The following is a 7,390-nucleotide window of genomic DNA, read 5'->3' as shown; positions in this document are numbered from 1 at the left end:
CAATATACTCAGTCCCATGATATTTAGAAATTTTGAAAGTTTAAATATCTATAATATATTCAATTATTTATAGTTTAAAATATATTGTATTTGGTATCATTAAACGGTTCGACCAAAACATCGAACTAAACTGATACAAATTTAATATGGCGATTTGTTTCTTTATCCTAAATTATAAGCTCAAAGTTGTTTGATTCTTTTCTTTTTCTTTCTTTCTAATTAATGCTAGTTATATACATAGAAACAAGATTCTAAACATTTTGGAACAATTGCATCATCTATCCTTAATTATTTCCAGAAAATAAAAAAATAAAAAGTAAAATTATTTTTGTTAGTATCAATTTTCAAGATTTTATTCTAATTAGCATCACTTTCCTAAACTTTAAGTCTTCCTTTTGCATCTTATTTTCTTAAATAGTAGATCACTTTTGTAAAAACTGCAAACTCTATTTTAATTAAAGAAAATTATCTCAAATAACCTAATACTTTTTAAATATAGCTAAAATAACTTTTTTAATTTTTACTGTTCATGTTCTATTATGAAATAAGTAAATAACTAAGATTTAACACGCGGTATACTATAAATAATTTATTTTATACATCATAACTGACTTACTTAATTTGATATGTCTAATATTCTAATATTTTTAGTTTTAACAAAGTAATAAAATAGCAATTAATTTATCTGTAATGTTGGACTGATGATATTTTATATATTAATGTCGAAATAAACCCGTCATAATATATAATTTCATCCTGTTATATATAAAACTTTTCTAACTTTAAATATTCAAAATATTTTTTTTTTAAGTTTAAAAAATATTGTATCTTGTGGTTGACAAATATATATATATATATATATATGTATATATATATATATTATATCTTGTATAATCAAACGGTTTGACTAAAGTGAACTAAACTGTTTCAAAATTCGAAACTAGGAAGCTTGTTAAGTTAAGTTTCATCCTCACTCATATTTAGATAGAATTTAGTTTTATTATAATATGAATTTGAATCTTTATCTTAAAAGTTAAAACTATAAGAAATGTGAGACGTTAAACACGTATTTATCTTTCAGTAGTTAATTAAATAATCTGTGTTCGTTTCAACAAATTTTCAATTACAGAAAAGTTAGTCATAATAACACTTCTTATTAACTTTTACCTGATTATTTTTGGCCGCGGTCATATAAAAGGTATGTTGCCATTTTTGAACGCACTGTTTTCATGATCCACAACAAAAAAAATCTGTCTCAATGGACTTGCCATATAGACGCAGTCAAGACTGAAAAGACCAGTTGACAGCTCTATGTATAACATCACGTAGTATATATAATAAATAACTAGGTAACAACCCGCATAATGTGCGGGATAAATCTATACAAATAAAATTAGAGTAATGAGTAAAATTATTTTTGGAATCTAAAATTCATTTGTGTAAAACCAAAATATATAACTAAGTTTTTTTTTATTTTGTTTAAATTTACATTTATTTCAAATATGTTTCACCGTAAAATATTATACCAATAATATTTAAATAGTCAATCCCTTATAATAATAATTACTGTGATAATTTAAATTTTGAATTTTAAATATGTGGATAGTAATCATATTTTTAATAGGTGAATAATTTCAGGTTTTGAAAATGTTTTAAATATAATAATTATATATTTTAATAATTAAAATAGGTATGAGAATGATTCATATATATTTGAAAATTGAAATATTTTGTTAGATGTTTGATTTTTTAAATTAATTAAAAAGAATATTTTTTAATAATTCAATAGTACTTATATGTAAATATCCATAAAAAAGAGAGCAATAAATTCATTGGTGTCTCGAGTTTTCTAACGACGACACATCAGCATTTTCTTGGGAATGCTTCTCTATTAATATATAGGGGATGACCTTATTAAAATTCATATTTATCAATAAAATAGTATATAAATATGAAATTCAGATTTTAATTACATTATAATCATAACTTTTATACATAAAACGTAACTATCATCATTCCGTACTACAGTACTTGTAATATCAAACCTTACTAACTAATAAATAGACTTACAAGTGACAAACTGACAACATTATTCACGGCCAAAATACGCTTCTGTAAATCTCTCCTTCTTCTATCTCACTTAATTTGATATGTTTGTTTCAGTTTTTTTTTTTGTATTTTTCACGGCCAAAAATTTTCTTAATCACACGTTGGAATATTTTCGTATGCAATAGGTTTCCGTTTCTTAAATTCTTCTTGCCTGAATTTTGGGTTTTAGGTGAATTGCAAGAGCATATGAATGTTATTACACCTACAGCTTTAACTTGGTTTTCTTAGTTTCAAATAGAATATTATATTGGCGATGGTTCACAATCATTATTCCATGGGTTTTGTAACATGATGTACTGTTTCATTCCATGACATGTGCAATATACATTTACTCTGTCATGTTGTTTTATTTCTAGATTTTTAAAAAGAGATAAAGAGCAAAGTGCTACACTTTGTAAGAAGGATAGTCGTGTATCTGCTAAGTTTTTTTTTTTTTTTTTTTTCTNTACTCTTTTAAGTTTGGATTTGAATCTAATGATTTAAACCAAGTTTAATTAGAATTTTTTTTACTGAATCTTGATTTGTTTTGGTTTTGGGTTGCAGGAGTTAACAAAAGAGTTATATATAAGAAAGAAGCTCCTTTGAAATGGGACATAAGCTAGAGGTGACACTACAATGCTTTCATTGGTTGTTCAATTGCAAAACTGTTTTTTTTTTGTTTTTCTTGTGTTTTCTGGATATTTTTATTTTAACCTTTTGCAGATTGTTGCATGTATATTTTTTCAGATTGTACCCATGCGTGTGTGTACTAAGTTGTTGTTGACCTTTGCTTTTAAGTATAGACAATTGTTTTTCCCAAATCAAACCGGTATTATTCGTGATGTGATATTTATAAGATTAATGGATTCATAAGTGTATTTCTCTTGATAAGTGATAAATCTTATTTGACTAATTTTTGTTGTGGCAATCAGAGAACAATTCCTGTGGTAAATAGTAAACTAACCACTTGAGGAATCAAGGATCAAAAAGAATGGGACGTAATTATGCTCAATTGTGAATTTTACTCTCTATGACTTCGTTCAATTTTTGTTTTGTTTGATGATCATTTGATTTTTTTCACTTTGTTGCAGGAATGACCATTATCTTTGTCGCTGATAGACAAATCTTTAACTAAATTTTAATCATTGTTATTTTGTTTTCAGGGAGGACTCATGATGAGATTGACAAAGATACTAGCAACTGTGAGTTTTTCAGCTTTTTAGTTCTCCAATTCTGCAAATTTCTATGACCCTTTCCATTCGATCTAATATAATCATTGAATTTTTACAGAATCAAATTGTTTATATTGATCTTTAAGATCCTTTAGCTTTCTTAAATTTTCAGGTCGCTGATTTGGTGGTCTCCTTATGTGAGACACTGGGTGTTTCTTCCTCTATGAAGTGTTTGGCTGAGACACCAAAGAAAAAAAGAACAAATATGACTGAGATGTTGGGTATGGTGCTCAAGCCCTATTTTTGTGAGAAATTAAAAGTGTTTTATGTGAATTATTAGAAGAATTTGTGATATCTTCTTGATTTGGTTTGGTTTTTCAGGTGCTAACCATTACTCCATCAAAGTGGCCCAGGTAAACGATTGTTAAACCTTATCCTCATACTTATTTTTAAATGTTAGTCCCTTTTTGCTTAACCTTACAATTTATTTGATTACTGCAGTGGATGCTTCAAACTTCTGGGGCAACCAGTTACATGAATCCATTGGAGAGGACAAATACAGAGAGGGAATGAAGGATGCTACAGTAGCTGGTGTCAATGTGAGTCTTCTTTATGTTTATTAGTTATTGGTGTTTGGTTCTACTTTAAGTTCATAACATCGGGAAAATAGACAGTTTATTACCTATCCAGGTCCAATATTATGAAAGATGAGTCAACACCTACCAGAACTTGTGGTGTCTATGTTTTTGGTGGAGAAAGGTCGGTTTACGATCAATCTTTATATCTGCTTTTGATTATTCTCTTTATAAGATGTCCTTTTGTTGAGTTGTATTGAGGCGTCTCTCCCTCTTTTGCAGGTTGCTCATTCCAAATCTTTCTGCTGCAATCTGCCTCAAGGTTGAACACCTGCAAAGAGTTTAGTTTATGTGATTTGATAATTTGCTTTTTTCTTTCAATAGCCGGCCAAATGACTGCAGGATCATCGGTCTTCTCTACCTCAATTCACCATTTCGGACTTTATACAGAAGGTTTTTCCGTACCAGCTTCTTCTACCCCTCTCCTCATCAACAAGTGGAAGAGTCACGTCAGTGCCTAAAGGTCAGTTTGAAACTCCGAGACTGCAGCTCCAGCAGAATCCTTCCTTGGTTCAGATTTCTTCCCTGCCTTGGGATGCCGGTTAGGGATTAGAGGAATGGGAGAGGTAAGCCAATCTGCTGAGATTTAGTGAAACATGTTTCTTTTTTGGTAATTGGGAAGGCCAATTTCTACAACATTGATTCTTCCTCACGGTACGGTATCACTGTTGGGATTTAAGCGGAAGAGGTTGATAAGAAGAGAATTGTTGGCAAGAAAAATAAGAGAAAAGTTATATTCCATAAGTATATCTTACAAAAGTTTACAAAAGTCTATTTATACTAAACGAAACTAGGGCTACACCCTTTACAGCCGATCGCATAAGAGATAAGGAAATAGAATTGGTTCTTCCCAAGAGTGAAAGCGACCCCTCCTTGTTTCCTTAAACGAAGCACAACCCGTGACTCTTCTCTCTCTTCTTCTCTAACGGCTACAAGGAGGATCTCGAACCTTCTCATGGGCTTTAATGCAACCAGGCCTCCTCACTACTCCATATATTCGTAGATGACTCGGCCTTATAGCATAATTGTACGGACGCTCTTAGCATAGTTGTACGGACGACCAATACTTGTTCGGACTAGCATGACCACTTGTCAATACTCCCCCTCAAGCTTAGCCAGGTGAAGCGGCTAGGCTTGGAACCCATGAGAGATCACCTCATTAAAAACCTTAACATAGAAAACCACATGGGACAAAACTATGCTAAGGAAAAGAGTGTGATCTCCATAGGTTAGAGGAGTTTCTCACGGATGTGTTGGATCTACTAGTCCAAGCTTGCTGGAAATGTATTCGCAAATCTGAGGACTAGTAGCTTTGGTGAAGATGTCCGCCAGTTGGTCTTTGCTTGGAGTGTAACACGGCAAGACTACACCTTCTTCAATCTTTTCTCGCACTTTATGGCAATCTACCTCAATGTGCTTAGTCCTTTCATGGAAGACCGAGTTGGTTGCTATGTGAATCGCTGCCTTATTGTCACAATGCATAGTGATTGGTTGATCAGACTCCACTCCAAGATCCTTGAGGAGGCCTTTGAGCCATGTGAGCTCGTTGGTTAGCTTCTTCATAGCCCTATATTCCGACTCGACACTTGATTGAGATACAACCTTCTGTTTCTTCGACTTCCAGGTTACTAGGTTGCCTCCAACAAATGTGCAATACCCTGTTGTGGACCTCCTATCAATCGTATCACCCGCTTAGTCCGCGTTACAGTAACCAACAAGTTCAGTGTTATCATTCTTTCCCATCCAAATGCCTCGCCCCGGACTGCCCTTGAGATAACATAGGATCCGCTTGAGTGTTTTCCAGTCAAAGTTCGTTGGAGCCTTCATGTGTTGGTTAACTTGGTTCACCGCATAGCATATGTCCGGCCTCGTGATCGTGAGATAGATAAGTTTTCCCACCAACCTACGGTAGCGTCCCACATCTTCATATGGCTTGTGCGACTTGTTAACTGGAGCACCGGGTGTTGGCTTCTCCCCCCTTTCACTTGACCTGGTAACCTTCCTCAAGTGACGTCGACACCGGTTTGGCTCCCATCTTACCTGTCTCATGTAAAAGGTCAAGTGTATACTTCCTTTGAGAAAGAAACAATCCCTCCGGAGAGCGAGAGATTTCTATCCCAAGGAAGTATTTAAGTTCACCCAAATCTTTAATATCAAAGGTAGAGGTAAGAAGAGCCTTAGTGGCACCAATACCCTCCTTATCATCACCGGTGATAATAATGTCATCGACATAGACGAGAACGACGACTCGGTCACCGTTGGTGCGGAGAGTGAACAGCGTATGATCAGCCTCAGAGCGCTTGAAACCATTCATGCATAGGGTAGAGCTGAGCTTGTGGTACCACGCCCTCGGAGATTGCTTGAGACTGTAGATCGCCTTGTGGAGCCGGGGAACTTTACCCGGAGTAAAAATGTGCTCTAAACCAGGTGGAGGATGCATGTAGACTTCCTCGGTCAGCTCCCCTTGAAGAAAAACGTTCTTGACATCCATTTGACAGAGCTCCCAAGAGAGGTTAGTGGCCAAGGACAAGACGACCCGAACTATATGGAGTTTGGCCACCGGAGCAAAGGTGTCCGTATAGTCAAGTCCATAGGTTTGAGTGAAGCCGCGTGCGACCAAGCGGGCTTTGTAGCGCTCGATCTCTCCAGTGCTAAGATATTTAATAGTGAACACCCACTTGGAGCTGACAGCCTTTTTACCTTTAGGGAGATCAGCCTCGTCCCAAGTTCGATTCCAGATCATAGCCGCCGTTTCATCGTCCACCGCATCAAGCCACTCCTTATATTGCTTAGCTTCCTCGTAGGTTTGAGGAACAAAGTGCTCATCAAGCTTACCGAGGAAGGCAGCGTGATCCGAGGAGATAAGGTCAAGCGAACACACGACCTGAATAGGGTGGGCGACAGCCTGATTGTTATAGTAGACTTGTTGATTCTTTAACCTTTCACTGCGCCGAAGTGGTGGTGGAGATGGTGTGGGCTGGCCTGTCTCAGCTGTACTATTGTCAGGTGATAGATCAGGTGTTGTAGTCAAGGCTCCTGCGGATTGTGTCTCTCTTGGCTTTTGAATAGTGTCCTCCGAACGGGAAGGAGAAGCATCATGAGTTCCCGGAGGTTCCGGTAATATTGTAGGCCCATTGGAGGGTGGTTTTGGTAGAGACGCCTCAGGATATGGTGGTTTGGTGACGTCCAAATGGTCAATGAGGAACCGCAAGTTGGCCGCCCGGTCAGTATTGGAATGAGATAAGTCTTTTAGGCCTTCCCAGTCCTTCTTATCATAATACCCTTGTTGTTCAAGAAACTTCACATCTCTAGAGACTAGTGTGCGGCCAGTGATCGGATCGTAACACTTGTACCCCTTCTGACTTGTTGAGTAGCCAATGAACATACTTCTAGTGCTTTTGGCCTCAAGTTTATTCCTTTGTTCTCCGGGCACTAAAACAAAACAAACACACCCGAACAAGTGTAAGTGATCAAGAAAAGGTTTAACTTTGTTTA

At 35.6% G+C, this 7,390-nt stretch overlaps 1 long non-coding RNA gene across 1 annotated transcript; it reads left to right on the top strand.

The window, feature by feature from the left end:
• On the top strand, window positions 2,854-4,555 carry LOC104757461. Its single transcript, XR_762432.2, has 6 exons — window positions 2,854-3,290; window positions 3,433-3,541; window positions 3,642-3,673; window positions 3,762-3,859; window positions 3,951-4,019; window positions 4,118-4,555. It is a non-coding gene; the product is annotated as an uncharacterized LOC104757461 (long non-coding RNA).

The sequence above is a fragment of the Camelina sativa genome, chromosome 17, assembly GCF_000633955.1.
Source record: "Camelina sativa cultivar DH55 chromosome 17, Cs, whole genome shotgun sequence".
In the NCBI taxonomy this organism is placed as follows: domain Eukaryota; kingdom Viridiplantae; phylum Streptophyta; class Magnoliopsida; order Brassicales; family Brassicaceae; genus Camelina; species Camelina sativa.
This window is presented reverse-complemented; position numbering and strand designations above follow the sequence as displayed.